General features: G+C 39.8%; 1 long non-coding RNA gene across 1 annotated transcript; it reads right to left on the reverse strand.

Annotated features, from left to right (window-relative positions):
• Positions 1–1,567: 1,567 nt before the first annotated feature.
• On the reverse strand, positions 1,568–4,065 carry LOC309799811. Its single transcript, XR_014293348.1, has 3 exons — positions 3,715–4,065; positions 3,306–3,414; positions 1,568–3,135 (listed from the first exon to the last, which is right to left on the reverse strand). It is a non-coding gene; the product is annotated as an uncharacterized lncRNA (long non-coding RNA).
• Positions 4,066–7,678: the final 3,613 nt, after the last annotated feature.

Below are 7,678 nucleotides of genomic sequence, written 5' to 3' on the forward strand. Positions count from 1 at the left end.
CACAAAGGAAGCCTCAACAAATCCAAAGTATAAGTATCACGTAGGCCATGTTCTCCAACAGTAAAGCAATTAAATTAGAGAGAAAAAAAGATCCTTTTCAAAAGGAGAAGAAATACTGCTAGAATAGGAAGAACAAATGGACCAAGAACCCAGAGAGATATGCATTTAAATCCCAGGTTCAACATGTGCCTGCTGACTGTCCTTGAAATAAGGCACAACCTCTCTGGGCCTTGGTTTCTGCACATGTCATATGGGTATAATAATACCTCTCTCACAAAATTCTTGTGCATATTAAATGAGGAAGTATCTTAAAATCACCTAGCACAGTACCTGGCAGAAACTCAAATACTAGTTTTAGTCCTTTCACATAGCATGTGTTCAATAAAAATGGATTGAATTAATAGCTGCATAAATGAATACCAAGGAGAGATAAATACACATTCTTTTGCAAGTGGAATTTAGAATAAAATTTAATTAATCAACAAGGTCGTCTTTTAAACAGAGACAAGAAAAAATATGGCACATTCTATGTTTTTAATTATCCTCCAATTTGAAAAGAAAGGAAAGATTTTGTCAGGACCTCTGGAAAATCTGATGCTGTATCCTGTTTTTCCCTCTCATGTTCATTTTTCTAATTGGTTCAGATCATGAGGTCACTTTATCCAAATAAAAAACGGCTTTGCTTGTGAAAGAAGAGAAGCTTGGAGGACAACGTCTGATAGCTTACAGCCCACAGTGCAGAGAAAAGCAAGCCGCGGGCACCAGTTTTCAGAGGGAACCCAACTAAATTCAAAGAGCCTAAGTCAGCTAGATATAAGAAAGAGTTTCCTGACAAAAAGGGCTACCACTCCATCACATCAGGCAGGGGTTTGTGTGATCTCCTTCCACGTTTGATGTTTCCAGATGTCCTGAACTTGGTACAGGCTGTGAGGCAAGCTGAGATCCACCCACCTTGTGGCCACGACAGTTAATGAAGTGGGTGCAGTGATGTGACACAGAGACACTCCCATCACTCTAATCCTAACATTGGCTGTCTCTCCTAGAAGGCTTTTCAACTTGTGTTGGGCCAGTTGTTTGTTTGGTTGCTGCTTTTCTATGGGACTCAGAAGAAAGCTTTTCTGCTCCCTTCATTTTTTCACTGGTGCCAAGAACTTGTCGATTTACTTGTTAGATGGAGCATGATATTCCCAAGGCTTTGATCAAAGAAGAAAACTTTTCCAGATCTTAGATAAAGGTGGCATTGATGACAAAGCTGATAGGACCACGATGGACAGTCCAAGAATTGAGCACTGCTACCAGGAAGACAGCTTGTGGTTCTTATGGAGCTTGACTTCAGTTTCGTCCGAAAAGTATAACGTCTTTGTTTTTCTCTCCCCACTAAAAATACTAAACATTTCCAAAGCAAATATGGATTAATTAGTGAACAAATAATTTGACTAGCTAGGTCAGTTCTTTATGTCATATACCAAAATAAGTTCCAGGTAGATCCAAAAATTTAAGGTAAAATTAATATAGGTGAATGCTTTTATAATCCTAATGTGGAAAAGATCTTGAGATCAACTAGAAACTAAAGAGAAAAATTGACATATTCTAAATGTTTGTATGGTTAGAAACGTCATAAATTAATTCAAAGACAACACACAGGAAAAACAGCTTTAACATCTGTGACAAAATTCATGTTCTTAATATATAAAAAACAGTTATAGGGGCTTCCCTGGTGGCGCAGTGGTTGAGAGTCCGCCTGCCGATGCAGGGGACATGGGTTCGTGCCCCGGTCCGGGAAGATCCCACATGCCACAGAGCGGCTGGGCCCGTGAGCCATGGCCGCTGAGCCTGAATGTCCGGAGCCTGTGCTCTGCAATGGGAGAGGCCACCAAAAAAACCAAAAAAACAAAAACAGTTATAGCCAAAAAGAAAAGAAAAAGGGAAAATGGGCATGATCAATCACTTCCCAAAGGAGGAAATACAAGTGACTAGTAAACAGACCTAAGAAAAGTGCAACTTTGCATTGGTAAAAATTCGAGTGAATACCCAATATTATTGAACCCATTGTTGACAAGTATGTAGGGAAATAAACACTCTCTTACCAAAGCCGAGAATAAAAAAAAATAAGTACAATTTTCGAGGGGTTGGGGGAGGGAGGGAAATGGAAATAGACATAATACATTAAAATCCTTAAAAATGGACACACTCTTTGATCAAAGAATTTTATTTCTAGGAATTTATTCTTAGGAAGTAATCAAAAAGAAGAAATAGATGTGCTTTTAATCATCCAGGCTTGTTTATTGTAGCAATAAAGCAAATAATCAGTGTCATTCAATAGAGGAACGTTTAATTATGAAACATACACACAGTGAAGCAGTTTGTAATGATTAAAAATGAAGATGTGGAACTAGATCTATTGACATGTCAAAACATCCACATTACATGAAGTGAAAAAGGCAGGTAAACAAGATTGTATAGCCTGATCCATTTTCCCCCAACCTTTCATCTAGATATGTATATATGTATATAAAGACACACCAAGAGGATAGAGAGTGAAATTTTCATAGATGTTTCCTCTCATTGGTAGGATTTCAAGGAATTTTCACTTTCTTCTTTGGTTTTCTGTTATCTTTTTTTTTTACAATAAACTTTTTTTTTTACTTTAGGGATCAGAAAACTCATAAGGTAATTCATACTGAGGAGAATAAAAAGAAGAAAGCCATAGTTTAATGAGGCAAAGAAGTTCTAGTTTTGGAAACTTCCAGTTTTGCTACAGAATTTAAACAAATCATGAATTTTGTTTAACATCTCTTTGGGTGTCTCACTGTAGCTCAAGAACTTTTTTCTCTTTTTCTTTTTCACTGAGCAGCAACTCTGTGCAAACATCCAGTAGACATCCTTTCATTCAGTCCCACTAACAACCATTAAAGCCGCTGTCAACACTTGGTTCAACTCTAAGGAAGCACTCTGGGACCTGTACCCCGGCAAGTGGTGGAGGAAGTCCAGAGAAGCATCATGATTTGGCTACCTTCTCTGGGAGAGATACATGGTAGGAGGTTTATCAGACTTCTGTGTTCAAATCCAGCTATGTCACCATGGCTGCATCACCTCAGGCAAGTTATTTTGCCTCAGGTGGTTCCATTTTCTGACCTGTAAAATAAAGATGATGATTTGGGAGATTGGGATTGACACTTATACACTAATATGTATAAAACAGATACCTAATAAGAACCTGCTGTATAAAAAAATAAAATAAAATTCAAAATAATAGAAAAAAAAAATTTTAATAAAAAAATAAAGATGATGAAAACAGTCCCTACCTTAAGAGCTTGTTGTCAAGGATGAGTATACGTAAGGCGCTTAAAATAGTGCTTGGCTCTTGGAACTGTTCTGCGTTTGTTATTATTCAGCACGTGGCTCACAGGCTCCCTGCTTCCAAAAGCAAGGATTGCATGAGGGCTTAGCAATGACCGTCTCCACCTACTAGTGTAGAATTATTGAAAAGACTTACTCTAAGGGAAAGTCCATGAGGGTGTGACTCGCGGGTCCCCACCTCTCCTCCTCTCAGCTAGTTGTGGGTTGTTGAGTCACATGCAGGGGACAAGGCTGATGCTCTGGTAGAGTCAGAACTCAGACCCACCTCCACCCAGCTCCCCTACACCCACCGTTCGCTTTCTACTCTGGCTAATATCTAAAGGGGTAAACGTGTATTTATACTACTAGGCTTACCAGGTCAACGGAGATGAAAATGTACGTGCCCAGTGGCCTGTATCATGCATCTGGTCCTGTGTGCATTTTTGTTCCTTGTGGCACCTTAATTTTTTATCTTGCAGGAGGCATCCTTGTGGAATTGCCAAACAAAAATATTTGCCTTCCGAAACAATGATAAAAGTGATAACTAGTGAATCTGCAAAAAGGGCCAAATTTTCTTTTAAAAATAAAAGCAACCCAGTATGTGCTGCCTGAACTTGCAAGAAACTTTAGGAACATGAAGCATGTAACTTACTTTTAGAAACACTAACCCGAAATATTTTGCATATTCTGGCTTAGGCTTCAAAAGAGATTTTTGGTTTTTTTTTTTTTTTTACAGTACGCGGGCCTCTCACTGTTGTGGCCTCTCCCGTTGCGGAGCACAGGCTCCAGACGCACAGGCTCAGCGGCCATGGCTCACGGGCCTAGCTGCTCCATGGTATGTGGGATCTTCCTGGACCAGGGCATGAACCCATGTCCCCTGCATCTGCAGGCGGACTCTCAACCACTGTGCCACCAGGGAAGCCCCTTCAAAAGAGACTTTGATTCATGTTTCACGTTTTTAAAATATTAGTACAACTTACTGATTTTCGGGGGGGCAGGGAATTCTAGTTTGCCTCAATTACACTGACACCCAACAGTGTTTATGGACCTTGTTCTATCATCTAGTGATGGTAGCTTCTGAAACAACAATGAGGACATGTGGTTTGACAATCAGCAGTCTGTTTATGTGGGCAGAATAGTTAGCAAACCAGAAAATTCAGGGCATATGCATGACATTAACTACATATAATGAATAATACGTGTGAATAATGTATGCATATATGGGATGGCTAGTGTCTTTCAACTAATTAGTGTACATGAACCGTTTTTGAGAGGGTTAACTAATTCATGTCTTTCCAACTGCTTATTTAATTTATGTCAACTGTCTTCATTAGACCAGTTAACCTGACAAAATGATAGATTATCCTTACATTTATTCTTCTCTAAGACAAATATAAAATTATTTTTTAAACCTTTTAAACCTGCTAAGAGACTTATGAGAACTATTGTTAGAGGAAAATTGTATTAATTAGCTGTTGTTGATGGGAAAAATCACGATGACCCACAGATGTAGTTTGAAATCATACACACATTCTAACGCAAAATAAGTATCATGGCCCATTTCTGTAAACAGGGGCGTATATTTGCAAAAGAGCAGAAAAACCCTGTCTAGATGTGAACTAGGATATAATACCTAAAAGTGCCTACATCATCGGGCTGTGGGTTCAATGAGTTTATGTTTGTGGTACACTTAAAGCAGTGCCTGGCGCATGGTAAATGCTGTATAAATGCCATTTACGGTGCTGGCTTTTAAGATGGAATTAACTTTTCAGAAGTTTTTTGAAAAATCCCTTCAAAAGTTTCAGCTAAAGTTTATTTTTTGATATGAGGTATATTTTACTTTTCAAATATAAACTTTGTGGATTAATCATCATGAATTAAAACTCACAACCCATTTGTACTTATTTATGGTTTGTTTGGTTGTTTCCTGCAACCGTGTGGGTGATGGCCTGGAACCAAATCTTTGCCTAAACACGATCTGCTGTTCCTTCTTATTCTGGCCAATATGACCAGTCAGAACATGACAAATATGCATATACAGCTATACTGTGTTCCTAAATATGGACTCAGAGCAAACATGACAAACTATCTGAAACCTTGAATACATAAAACATGTTAAATAAATTTGGTTAATTACAATATAAACAGGCTCTCCATTGATTCTCTCAGAGGATCTGAATAAAGTTCAATGGAAATGAAGGGAAAACAAGGTATGTCTTTAGTTATTCAGGAAGCTGAGGTGGATAGGGCAACAGGGCAGGTAGAGTCAGCATGTTTTGTGCTGGGAGAGAACTGTCTGAACCTGCCTGATAAACATGCCTTCCAGAAAAGTCTATTCCATGAAGGTCTACAGAGTTTTATGGGAAAGGAATCCCATAAGACAACCTTGAGCTGGCAGAAAAGCCTAGCATTGTGTTACAAAGATATGTCTCCAAACCTTAATCTGTGTCTGAATTTTGCATGGGTGTGTGAGTGTGTGGGTGTGGAGCGAAAGTCAAAAAAAGTATTCTCCACAAATGCCATTCCACCAAGTGTGCCAAGACATTGAGACACGAGGCACACCACTTTGATATTCCCCTAACAAATTTAACCTAAGGAAGTCAGATCTTCTTTCCGTCCTCTCCACAGAATACCATTCAACTGAGTGTCTGTAACAGGAGGAGAGGTAGCTTCTGGGAGAAGCAGAGGAGGAACCAGGTGGCAGCCTGGGATGTGCAGGGGCAGCACAGTTAGCAGGCCCAGACAAAGGGATCCAGAAGAAGTGGCTATATGCAGCAAAGGGGCTCAGAAGACTGTGACCTGTGAAGACACAGGGAACATGGCCAGAAGCATTGTCAGGGGATGAAGATCCCATGTCACCCAGAATAGCAATAGCCAGTTGAGGGGTTCAGATGGCAGATCTGAGCAGGTAGAAGAAAGAAGCAGCCAACTTTAAGATAGGACAGTTGAAATTATTGTCTGAGGAGCAGAAAGAAAAAAGGATGAAGAAAAGTGAACACTCATGTAATATACTAAATGCACGATATAACCTGCTCCTACATTTAAAAAATATGTGCATGTAATTATTTTATGCAATAAATATGGCTTTGAAAATAAATAGAATTTTCAAAAATAAAATCATCAGTCTTTTTTCTTTTTTTTTTACAGAACATGTTGATAATGAATAACATTCTACAAATATATTTGTCCAGTGCCTACTATGTGTCAGATATTCTGTGTGCTTAGGATGCAAAGGTGAACAGGTCAGGGAGATCAAATTCCAATGAGTGGAGCCAGGGCAGCATCATGGGTGTATGAACTGGGCAGTCACACACTGCACTCAGTTTATTGCCCTAGTGTTGCTCTACAGAAACTCTTATAATTTTTGAACAAGGGCCCTGCTTTCTTAATTTGCACTGACCCCTGTAAGTTATGTAGCCAGTACTGAGGGGCACATAGATAACAGATGAAGAGTGATGGTGCTGGGCTTCCCTGGTGGCACAGTGGTTAAGAATCCACCTGCCAATGCAGGGGACATGGGTTCAAGCCCTGGTCCAGGAAGATACCACATGCTGCAGAGCAACTAAGCCCCTGCACCACAACTACTGAGCCTGCGCTCTAGAGCCCACAAGCCACAACTAGAGAAAACACGTGCGCAGAAGTGAAGACCCAATGTAGCCAAATATAAATAAGTAAAAAAAATTTTTTTAAATTAAAAGAGTGATGGTGCTAAGACAGACACTGGGAGCCCACCAGAGCAAGCAAGTGCCTGATCCAGCCTTAGGGACAGGGCTGGGCAGGGGGATAGGGTGAGATTCAGGATCAGAGAAGATCTCCTGGAGCAAGTCTCTGCTGAAGAGCAATAGGAATTAGTCCAAACTCTGTTCAGTTCTATTTATTGTGAAAATTAATACATTTGGTAGTTTAGTTTTTTTAAGGTAAAACATACAACTATGCACATATGCATAATGCTGTTGAGAAAAATCCACACCTTTAAATCAAGGTTTCAGGGTCATTCTAGAGCATTTCCTATCAGGCCTATGAAAGGGTCATTGGCCTCAGCCTCTAGACCAGGGCCTGGAAACTTTCAATAAAGGGCCAAATAGTAAATGTTTTCAGCTTTGAAGACCTTATGGTTTCTGTCACAACTATTCAATCTGCCATAGTAGTGCGAAAACAGTCATAGGCTATGCTAAATGAAAAGGCATGGCTGTGACCCTAGGCTACAGAGAACAGCCTGCAGGCAGGGTGTTTGCTGCCCTGACCTCTGCTCTAGGACAGGTAACTTTGACTCTCAGTTTCTATGATAAAGCCCCAGACTGGGTAAAGTTAGATGTTAACTTGTAGATCAGTCAATGAT

The sequence above is a fragment of the Mesoplodon mirus genome (assembly GCF_964341445.2).
Source record: "Mesoplodon mirus genome assembly, chromosome: 1".
NCBI classification, from domain to species: domain Eukaryota; kingdom Metazoa; phylum Chordata; class Mammalia; order Artiodactyla; family Ziphiidae; genus Mesoplodon; species Mesoplodon mirus.